This window comes from Gekko japonicus, unplaced genomic scaffold (assembly GCF_001447785.1).
Source record: "Gekko japonicus isolate JY-2015 unplaced genomic scaffold, Gekko_japonicus_V1.1 scaffold179, whole genome shotgun sequence".
In the NCBI taxonomy this organism is placed as follows: domain Eukaryota; kingdom Metazoa; phylum Chordata; class Lepidosauria; order Squamata; family Gekkonidae; genus Gekko; species Gekko japonicus.
The window spans coordinates 22,872-35,280 of NW_015160213.1; positions in this window are offsets into that span (position 1 = coordinate 22,872).

Below are 12,409 nucleotides of genomic sequence, written 5' to 3' on the forward strand. Positions count from 1 at the left end.
TAAGTGTCAAAGATACAGATAAGATAAATTCCAGTTCATTAGTCGCTCAGAAGCTATGCGAGTCAAACTTGTTAATAACAGTCTTATAGGATACATACACTCTTTATAGACAGATTCAGGTGGGTAGCCGTGTTGGTCTGAAGCAGCAGAACAAAGTTTGAGTCCAGTGGCACCTTTAAGACCAACTAAGTTTTATTCAAGGTATAGGCTTTTGTGTGCAAGCACACTTCCTCAGATTCACTCTGTATCTGAAGGAGTGTGCTTGTGCATGAAAGCTTATACCTTGAATAAAACTTTGTTGGAATTGGGTGCCACTGGACTCAAACTTTGTTTATACACTCTTTATGATGGTGAAACACAAAGAACAAGAACTCCACCAAGAAATAAGCTATTTCCTCCAGTACCCCTGTCTAGAGAAACACATAGTAATAGAAGTTAAAGTTGTGATATATTATGAACATATATAGTTTAAGTACAAATGTTATGCTGGCATGTCCATGCTACACATTTAAATCAGCTTTGAAGCCAATTGACTCAATCCAAGGCATGCTGGGAACTGTATTTCTGTAATTAAACACAATTAAACAAAGACGACCTTTCATAACTTCTGTCCATCTCAACCTTGTTACCTCTAAGTCTCCTCAGTTTTCATTACTTTTTCTTCATCTGTTTAATATCCCTTTTACTGGAATTTGTCAAGTCACACCCTCTTCCTTCTACTTGCCCCACAGAGGCAGATGTCACATAATTCATAAACCCTCCTCCCATTTTTGAATGGTCAGAAAATCATTAGACATGTTCATTAACCTGTTCTCAATGGTGATTTTCTATGAATATTCTGGTTTCCTCATATCTTTTATTTAATACAGTGCTCTTGTCCTGGATGGGGAAGGGGGTGCAGTCTCTATTAAGCTCCTGTACTGAAGTGCCCCAGGAAGCCTCTCCAGATTGACTTCCACATCAAGGCTCCTAGGAGAGCTGCAGCAAGTTTCTCTATTGGACCTGCAGTTCCTACTGAGACCTCATTCATCAGCCATGCAGGTTTTGTAATAGACTTCTGACATGGACAGGAGATGATCAGAAAATAATGCAACAGTGCCGCTGCAGGTGTCAAACCTTGCTATGCTTGCTTCAACCTTGCTATGCTATGCTTGCTTCGGTTGCCATGATGGTTGGGGGGGGGGGGTGGGAGTGAGTGACCTTTGCTTTTAGAAGATGTAACTTTTCCACCAGACATACCCTTCTCCTCCCCTTTCTGCTTTCCCAGGAGAAGTGACCTTGAGCACATTCTTGTACCATCTTGGACTCTAGATGCCAGGTTGGCATGGCAATTAGGCTAAGTGTGGATGTGACGTATGCCTGGGGCTGGATGGGACCGGTTTGATTTTCTACAATATGTTTGTACCCACCAAAAGACTTCAGTTCTGACACGGTGACTCTTGGATCTTGCATATACTCCAATAAACTAATCACTGCCAAAGTGAGAGTTGTTGAGTATAACAGCAGGAGGAACAGACACCACATCAGGAGTCTGTAAGAGACCAGTGCATCAGAGGAATAAGGCATTCCTAGGATCAGCAGAACTGAAGAAATAGGGTTTCCAGGCAATGCCTGGCAAATGGTGATAGCATCAGGGACGGGGACATGGAGACGGTGTCATCTGTACCCTGAGGTCACTTCAGCTTTTCCCTGGAAATGACACTGTAGTGCAGACACCTCTAACTTTCATTTATTTTTCTCCTGCTGCTGCTTAGAGCTGTGACAGGCAATAAGAGCTGACACTGGGAGGCTGTTGGATCCCCAAGCATCGAGAATAAATCCACGTTTTAAGAAAAGCAAAATTTATTTCAAAGCGTTGACGACATACTCAAACACGTTCTTTGTTAGAACTGGGGATACACAGTTAGATCAAGCATAATAAAGGAACTTCAAAGAGATACAGGTCCAATGAATAACTTTCCCGCTGGCGGGCTAATGGAACGGTTGCGCGCCCAGTCCATGGGAACCAGGCAGGATATTAGACATAACACAGGTGCAGTAGTCATGGGAAAAGCAATAGCCAAGCATTACAGCATCTTCTCCCCCACACAACCTCCAGCAGTTATCTTTTGCATTCCAACACAGGAGTAGGATGATAGAAACCAAGCCGGGTGCAACAGGGAAAGGATATGTACACAGAGGTCACAGAAAACAGAATGGCAGCTTGCTGACAGAGGCCTCCTGCCACAGCCCTATGGAGAAGGCTGCAAGGTTCTAGATGGTATTACTGCAAAGACAGCAGAATGAAAGCAGTGAAGTGCTAAGCCACAAAAAAGAAAACAGACTCAAACAACAAGTCCAAAAGACTGAAAAGTGGAATAAGTGAATGGAAAAACAGAGAAATAAAGTTTGATTTGCTTAGTAAATAAAACTACTATTCTACATTATTTACTTCTCTCAAAAAAATCTCTCCCATCGTAATTCATTCACAAAAATTTTATCTTGAGCTTTTTTTGTTCGCCTTATTCCCTGTGGTTCCAGGAAGGACCAAACACCAATTCAACATGATAAACAGAGAGGAAGAGAAGAATATGCTCAAACTCAGGAATAAGACAGGAAAAACAGCACATGTGGGCTTTAAATGATATTTTCCTGACTTCTATAACTACCTAAGGCTTTAAGTTCAATTCTTAGCAAAACACTAGAGAATGGTCCAGGATATCTGAAACCATGCCAGAAGACCTTTAGGTCAGTTTAGCCAGCATAAATAATAGCCAACTGACTTGAAAGACAACCAGATTATATCAGCCAAGTAACTTTCCTTTCAGGCATGATCTGGAAACCCCACCAACCTTCAAAGCAGCCTTTTCCTCTTACAAATATATTCCCCCTATATGTAAATTACTGGGTAGTAGGAACAAGAGTGCTGCAAACTCTAGCTAGTGACATGAATTAAACATAGCCTGATAACCTAAGCAGTTATGCATTTAAAAACACTAATCCTTAATTCATTTTTGTGTAAAAAAATATGCAGAATATTTAGGTGGTAACTAGAACAAACCGCTTTCTCAATATTATACTTTAAGCATATTTGACCACTGATAACATAAAACTACAACAAATGCAGTTCCCAAATACATGTTGCATAATTCTCAAAGTCTTTGCTGAGAAAGATCTAAAAGGTACTTATTACAAAATGCCATCCCAGATTCAGAGGCCTAAAAATAAGCAAAAGAGCTTGAAGATGGCACAGGCTAGAAGCAGAGCTGAAAACTAACAGATGCACTGATCAAGCAAAATGAGGGAAAAAGAGAACAAGCAAGAGTTAGTAGCTTTGTGTTCCTCAGTCTAATTAGTGCTTATTTGAAAACAGTCCCTCTCAAGTAAGAGCCTTAAAAACAACGTATAAATGAGAAATTCATATAAATGAATTCAAGTCCTTTCCCGTTATTATGTTTGACCACATATATGGGACAAATTTCTTCTGAAAGGGGCAACTCACACATATATTTATATATGGTTTTACTGTTTTATTCTGTTTTACTGTCTGGTACATGTTTTCTGAAGCTGGAATATATATGTGTTGTCTCTTTTGGAAGAAATCTGTCCTGTACATGCAGTTGCAGACTAATCTGGGATCCGATACAGATAAAATCCATGTACTACCACCCCAATCAGAAGAAATGGTGCACACATATTGCCAGCATCATGTGTAGCTTGTTCATTCCATTCACAGTCACACAGTCAGGAACAGAATGAAATTACTGGAAAAGGGCTGTTGAATTATACAGATTAACACTCAATCCAGCTGCTCACCTTTTCCTCAGTTATCTTTTCCCCATTTCCCATTTTACTAACCATTATACCATCACACCCAAACTAATCCCTGGAAAGAAAATATTTAACCTTAGTGAGCGTGCTAACTGGAGTCATATACATCATTGTTAATCAAATAATGGCATATATAAATGCAATACAAAATTTTAAATACTAATTATGCATTGTCTAGATGCGTATGTCTTATCATCATGTCATCATGTATTCTAATTCTCCCAACCAAATCTGATGATATTTAAATCTGCAGAACTGAGCCATGAATGGCCAAGACAGAGAAAGGTGAAATCCCTCCCAAGCAGTGGGGGAGGCAGTAGCATGCCCACTCCATGCAAGCCCCACATGAGGTGAGATAGCTGATGGCAACTGGCTTGAGCCAACTAAGTCCTGAGCAGAGATGTAACATTTCTAGAAATTTGGAAGCTATGGGGGGGACGGGACCTAGGTTTTTTTTTATATTTTTCATGTTTGGAAAAAACGCAAGAAATTTAGTGAAAAATTCAAATATATGCAATACTTACTGTCCTATCAAGCCTAGACTAATTTTACTGCTTTAAAAACATAAAATGCATAATTTATAACTTACTTAGCATATAAAATTGCAATATCTGACATATTTTCAGAGTTTAAAAGTTACAAATACCCTAGTTTTGAACAAGCAAAACTGCAAAAACACCCAATACTTGAGAGAAAACTGCAACCTGATGCATACTACACTATCTTATCACATGTACCTTAATTTTTGTTATCAGGTTAGAGAAAACCTTGAGTTTTCCTCTAAAGCCTTGGATTAGTTTCTACCCTGCCTCCTTCTGATCTTTTTTCTCCCTCCTGCAAGGTAGGGCAATATGCTACTTTTTACCCAGTCTGTCCATAAATGTGTCACAGTGGATGAGGAGGAGGTGAAAAGGTCAACAACGCTAGGTCATGCAACTGTTGAGAAGCAATGAAAGCCCTGCATGCTCCCCTCATGAAGATTAGGTATTCCTTCTAGGTGCAGAAATGCATCTTGGATTTAAGATTTTTTTTTCTGTTGGAAAAATGGGGTATAGGACTTTGGGTTGGGAAAATGGGGAAAAAACAGATTTTTCCAAATTTTTCCTGGGCCTTTGCATCTCCAGCACCAGGGGAGGAAGGGATGCCAGACCAGCTGAGCCCTGCTCGAGGTGGGGAAGATGGGGACACACCATCCAAGTCCAGCAAGAGAAGAAGAGATTGGATTTATACCCTGCCCTCCTTTCCCTTCCCCTCCCCACAACAGACACCCTGTAAGATAGGTGGGGCTGAGAGAGCTCTTTCGAGAACTGCCCTTGAGAGAACAGCTCTGAACTTATGACTGACCCAAGGTCACACCAGCAGCTGCATGTGGAGGATTGGGGAACCAAACCGGTTCTCACAGATTAGAGCCCATGCTCCGTCCTAACCACTACACCAAACTTGCTCTCAAGAGATGGTGTGAGGTGGTAGTAGTGCATGTGAGGGAGGCAACGGCACCTGCTCTACTCCAGCCCAGCATGAGGTGAGGGAGGCACCAGCATGATGATGTCATCCAGTAGCTATGTCATCGCATTTCCGACGTCAGGTGATGCTCTTGGTTCTGGGCAAAACTCTACAGTTTTAAGGCCCAAACAAACATAGAATTTTGCCTAAATCCTAGAGTGTCGACCCCAACATCAGAAACACGATGATGTCACTTCTGGATGGTGTCATCAAGGTGCACACACAAGGATCAGGAGTCCCCCCCCCCCATGTTATTGCTATCTTCTGCTCTGGGGTGTTTCATCACAAATTTGCCCAGGACATAGTTTGGGGAAATGTTATGCCACTTACAGAAAATCTCAATAGTCAGTACTCTGCTTCCAAGCTGACCCATGAAAAACTCACCCACCCCCCAGTATGTTCAGAGTCACTTACTTTAGTAAGACATTTTGGGAGGGAAAGCAGCATGCTATAGCCAGATATTATCAGATCTCAGAAGCTAAGCTAAGCAGGGTCAGTACTTGGATGGGACGCCACCAACGACTGCTCTGCAGAGGAAAGCAATGGCAAACTACCTCTGTTTCTCACTTGCCTTGAAAGCCTCTTGCTGGGGTTGTCCTAAATCTGTTGCCACTTGACAGCACTTACATATGTAAGTAGATAACATGAGAGCAGTGGATCTTGTCTGCTGACAGAGACCTCCATTAGCAGACTATTTAAATTTACCACTCCCATGTGGGTCAGTAACGATCAAAAATTCAAGCTAGGAGCTACAGAATGCTATATCTTAGGTATGAAGCATTAGTTTGTATAACTCTCCACTGAAATGGGCTCCAAACTAAGTGTCGGTTGCATCACCACAATTAAACAACAGAAACAGCTATAGTTCTATAAAATAACTTCTACTTCTTCATGGTTTAAACACATTCCACAATTTTATTTGAAGTGCTTTATTGATATCAACAATCTCTGACACATAACACAGTCTGGGTCTAACACTTGCTAAACTTAACAAAATGGGACAGTCGTGGTATTCTAGAATTTATCAAACACCAAAGAGTCAGTGCAAAGAAAGGAGTTGAAACTCAAAGGTTTTCTTGAAATAAAACTCTAAAGTGAATACCTCTTATTCCAAAAATGTCAAAAGAAAACTGCGGCTTTTCTTTGTTCACCGATTTCTAAAACTACTATAAAATGGAAAAATTGGGGGGGGGGAGAATAGATGAATCTTTGGTAAAGCTATTGCTACTCAATGGCTCAGCAAGGGGTTCCAGTCTTATTTCACACATAAATCAGATCAATTGAAACTCAAAATGCATTATACATAAGACAAACAGTTCCAAGGCATGGCTGCTCCTTATATACTATGAGAATTATCACTGATGTGCATTTGTATTCTGTATTAAAATACAAAACAGCATGACCAGGAATAATGCACAGCCATTCCTCTCCAGATCTTGAAGAACATTACAGTAAATTCAAAAGTTAATGAATCTGAAAGCAACTCCGCAATGAAGTTCCTCCCACCACAACACATAAATAAGTATCATGTTTAGTTTTATAGAAACTTGTAAAATATTCATATATTCTGCTTTTGCTCCAAGTAATCTGAACTTATGACAGATGCTGTTAACATACTATTTAAATGATGGCTGGGGTTTAAAAAAAAAGGCCAAACTTATGTTATCTTAGAAGCTACTTTAAGATTATAATTTCAAAATTCTTTTAAACAAAATCGAACAAGGTCTCTGTTGGTACAACTATGGGAGAAAAGAAGCTCTGAAAGAAACTGAAGCTGTCCCCAGTGCCTTGTGCTCCTCCACCACTGCTGAGATCTTGATTGCAGTGAACATGCTCTGTTAAACACTGATTTTGGCATATGCATCCAGCAGAATCCTCATTTATTTTAGAAATAAATATACACAGTGTGGAAACAGTGCAGATCTTGCTCTGGAAACTGAGAGGTAGAGGTAGGCCTTCATGATGAAACAGTTTGAGATTCCTCTATTCTGCAAAACTTTGCTATTTTTCAACACCTGCTCTGGCTTCAATATAGCTAATTTTCAACATCTGTGAATGCGTAAACCCAGAGATTAGGGCCTTGGACAGAGAAGGCAGATCTTTCTACAAACCTGAAAACAGACCAGGTTTGCAAGGAAATCTGAAATCTAAAAGGGGAAAAAATGGGAGGGTTAACGTTCCCAAATGACAGAAGCAGTGCCTGTAGCTTTAAGAAACGCATGCCCTCAGTGGCCATTGCCAGGCAACCACAACAGCATTGCCAATTTTATTTCATATGTTAATAAAGGCAGTGGGGAGGGCTCTTTCCAGCACTGTTTTGGTTTCTGAAGGAGGACTCCTTATAGGGCCATGTATGGAAGCAATTACCAGGCATCTTGCTAGCACACAACTTCCATGACTCACTCTTGCCTGGCTGCTGCCTACTATTCAACAGCAGCCGCCCCATGAAAGCCAGTGTGGTGTAGGGGTTAGAGTTTTGGGCTGGGATCTGGAGACCCAGGTTCCAATCACCACTCTGCCACTGAATCTCCCTGGGGGAGCTTGAGCCAGTCAAACATTCTTAGCCTAACCTACTTTACATGGTAAAATGAAGGAGAGGAGGAGGATGTAAGCCCCTTTGGGTTGCCATTGTGAAGAAAGGTGGGTTATAAATGAAGTAAATAAATAATAAATATAGCTGAAGATGGGGTAGGCTGATGGGAGGGAAGGACAGAAAGAAGATGGGATTATAATGGAGGCTACCAGGAGGAGGGGGAGAGGATATAGTGTGTGGAGGCGGATACAGGGGAAAATGAGATGCCCCCCTCAAGTCCTTAGAGGTTCCCCACTGTGCAATTGGAAACAACGTGAGGCCAGCACTATCTGGCACCACACAACTGGACCCTGCCTGCTGACTGGCACCAAGCAATTTAGGCAGTTTTCCCAGAGAGAGGCTGCTGTGGGAGGAAACGTGGGAAAGCTGAAGATAAGGGAGCAGATATAGTTAGGTTGGTTGGTAGATGGGAAAGAGAAAAGGAACAAAGAAAGGGGAGAGGCTATGGGGGCTGCCAGAGAAAGAAAAGTAGATACAGCGGGTGAAGGGAAAATGAGATGTCTCCTGCAAGTCCTTGTGGGTCCCCTGCTATTCTCCACAGAATACCCATCCATCATCCTATTCCCTGACAAAGACAGTTCTTCAGAAGCCCAGTATCACCACTTAGTTACAATGTGCTGTGGGGAAAAATCTTTGATCTACCAAGGATAGATAAAGTAGTCTTTTGGTTTTGTTTGACTTTCTTAGGGGAGGAGGGTAGAAAGCTGCAACTACATACTTCCACATTATGCTATTTTTGAAGGCAAATCATACACACAAATCATAAGCAGATCAACTCACGAAATCAATTCAAAGAAATCCAGTTTTTGAAATCTTACCCATGAACAAGAATCAATTTTATTTACCTTCTCCTGCCCTAATAAAAATGCTCTGTGCTTTACACTCAGGCTTTTTGCTACACTCTCATTGCTCCATAACCGTTTGCAACATTAAACCTGAAAATACCTTGATCTGCTCTCCAATTCCAGCATTTTTCCTACTTAAGGTATTGAAAATCAAACATTCTATCGTGTAACCAAGCATCAAGTTTTAATTAGCTGGTAAGAGCAGGCCAGGAGGAGCTTGCCCAGGATGTAAATTTAGGAGACTGAAAATGAGATTAATACCGATAAGTAATAAATGTTACCAATGTATTAGAACAACTATCCAGTAGTGTGGCCAGATTAAGATTTGTGTAAAATCCAATACAAATGGAATCTTCCTTCAAAACTTCACTTTAAAAGCCTGTGCTCTTTTAAATTGTTTCTAACCAAACCGGAAGGAGCTTGAAAATGAGGCAGAGAGAAGGTGCATAGCCACTGAGTACAAAGCAGCCTATACTCCACTTGCCTGAGATGCTACCAGTCCCTTCCTCATTGCTGCTTCCATGATGTCAAACATGATTTGGTTAGCTAGCCTTTGGAGAAGGGAGGGAGGGAGAATCCAAACCATGTATATACTCAACTCGACGCCCACACAAGCCAACACTGATCCAAGGGCATGTATATCTCTGCTGCTCTTCTACCCTCTCAAGACTTGCAGAAACAACATTCACCCGAACCAGGCGCAGTTTATTATTCACATATGTGCTAATGTTCCCAGCTCTGGCTTGGGAAGTTCCTGGAGATTTGGGGGCAATGCCTAGGGAAGGCAAGCCTAATTCAGTGGGGGTGTGATGCCATAGAGTCTGCCTTCCAGAGCTTGCCATTGTCTATAGAGTCTGGAGATCTGTCATAATTCCAGGAGAACTCCAGTCCACACCTGGAGGATGGCAAGCCTAATGTGTGGAAAACTGTATTCATCTGAGGTGAATGGCAAATTACAAGGTTCCAGACAAGTGGGCAGTCAAATAGAACAAGCATGGCGGACTTTGAAAATGCCTCCCAAGTTCTTCAGTGTTTCCACAGCCCATGCATGTTCAAACCTTCTCTGCCCCACATCCACTTCATCTATGACAGCTACAAGTCTTGTTTTTTTTATTACTGCTTTTCAGAATGACAGCTAAGGTTATGAAGACTCTGAAAAATGAACCTAATATCTGATATTACAAAGAGGAGGAAAGGAAGTAGGACTAAACTGCTTGCTTACACACAAGGAAAAACACATTAAACAAAATGCAAGCACAGACATACAGTATTTTCCCCCAGCAATGTTGCCTTTGCTTCATTTGCTTCTGTTTATTTTATAGCCAAGTAGTAAGGAAGCTCCTTCACCCAACTAATCATTCTGCCTGAATGAAAAATTAGAATATAAAGTATCTCATCTGTATATGTAACCCCACCCTGAAGCCAAAGACATTTTGGGTGGAACTACACACTGTGTGGTTCCATGAATATTTTCCCCAACCTTAAAAAAAAGAATGTTGTAATGGAGCTGCAATATAAAGGGGGAGACTGGCTATTTAACTCTCACCACGTGCCATTTTCCCACTGAAAATCTCCACCCACAATCACTTTTATGGTAAAAGTTTTACCCCTGCTGTGGAAAATTTAACAGTACTTGTTTTTCCCCTCCAGCCAGGGTTAAAGAAACTTGAGGATGTCAATGTTCAGCAAAAGAACAGCATGAGAAGAAAGACTTATAAAGTCTCTATCTTCCCACACCAGTCTTCATTTTAAATTGCAGCTCCTGCAGCTGCATTCTGTTACAACAAGTTACGGAAAATAATTATGGAACTATACATAATACTCTGCCATTACAGGGCCATAGATCCATTTTGGACAGAGAATATATTTTCCTCCAAGTAGGAAAAAGGCTTCCTGAATGAGAGTGTTTACACAAGTAAGCTTTAGAGTTAATCTTGGGGTGTTCCAGCCACATTTCCTTACTGAGTGTTTTGAGACCTTCAGAGTGATGGCATTTTCTGATGGTACTCTGTGATCTCCAGCTATCAGAACCTCCAACCTTTCTGTTTACTTTTCATGAACACTCATTTTGAAGAATAAAGATTACCTGCTATTGCTAGAACTAACTTCCAGAACATCAACTCATTTCGTGCTTCAAACCAAAAGTTTACAAGTCCCAGCATTGCTGTGCCAAGGTAGCTAAGTAAATCAGCCCCTTAATTACCATTTTTAAAAATCTGTTAAACATAAGGACAAAATATTATTTAATGTTTTGTTTGTTTTAATGTCTTCTTTTTAGTAAAATATATTCAGTCAGGAATATTCCACCTACATTCTCAGCTACATCTGAGAGTTTAGCAGAAGCACTACAAAATGTTAGATGTGGTGTGAAGTCTGAAGGAGGAACACATATGAGTAGGAAAGCAAATGTGAACCAACCCAAGGACAAGTGCAAGACAGAACATGGGGAAAATGTAACCCTCAGTTCCAGAACACGTCCAGTATGCCATGCGAGAACTCACTTGTGCATTCCGAAATGTTTTGGCTTCCCATGGTTTTTATTCTTTTCCCCCATCAGTTATTGAATTAGCGATCTGGGCCTCAGGCTGCAGATCAGGACCCAAAAATGTGTTATAGTTGGGGAGTGTTGTTGTTGTTGTTGTCGTCGTCATCATTATTATTATCATTATCATTATTACTGTTATATTTATACCCTGCCCTTCACTCAGAGTCTCAGAGCAGCTTACAATCTCCTTCCCTTCCTCTCCCCACAACAGATACCCGGTGAGGTAGGTGGGGCTGAGAGGGTCCTGAGAGAGCTGTGACTGGCCCAAGATCACCTAGCTGGCTACATGTGGAGAATTGGGGAATCAAATCTGGTTCTCTAGATTAGAGTCCACCGCTCTTAATCACTACACCAAACTGGCTCTTTTATTGCACAGGGGCCATGCTAATCTTCTCTGTATCATTCCAATTTTAGTATATGTGCTGCTGGCGAACTAAGAAAGGACTCTGGGCATGCCTCCTCCCACTGGCAGAAAAAGAAAAGGAAGGAGCTGACACACACCCCTCTTCCCTTAGCTTCATGGCTCCATTGACTCCTTCAGGGAGGGAGAGTCTCTAAACCAAACTAAACAGTACTTTTTACATGAGTTTGCCACTGGGGCTGCAGCTGGCAAATCCTGTGTAAAAAGGTCAGATGGGCCCAGTTCTGATAGGGACCATGATGCGGGAAGAGGACGGGCTCCTGACTCCCCACCCATACCATTTTCAGCAGCCAAAAAGACCCAGGGTTGCAGAGTGGGTGTTATTTGCTCTGGCCTCAGGTTGTTTAGGCTGATGAAAATGGAGGAGGAGGGAGATGCAGGAGCCGTTCCTGCCTCTGCAACGTGGTTCTGATCTGAATCAGGCCTGTCTGCACTTTTTACACCGGCATTGCCACCTGGACTTGCAGCTGCAGTATAGTGGCACGTTCCCATGGCGAACTTGTGTAAAGGGGTGATATCTCATTTGGCTCTCTGCCAGCCAGCTAAGCACAAGGTAAATGTTTCACGTACATCTTCTCTGATCAAGCCAAAACCCACGGCAGGTATATAAAATTTCCAGAAATTTTGAAGCTCTGGGGAAAAAATACTCTCCTATCAAATCCAAACTTATTTTATTGCTTTAATATAAGATG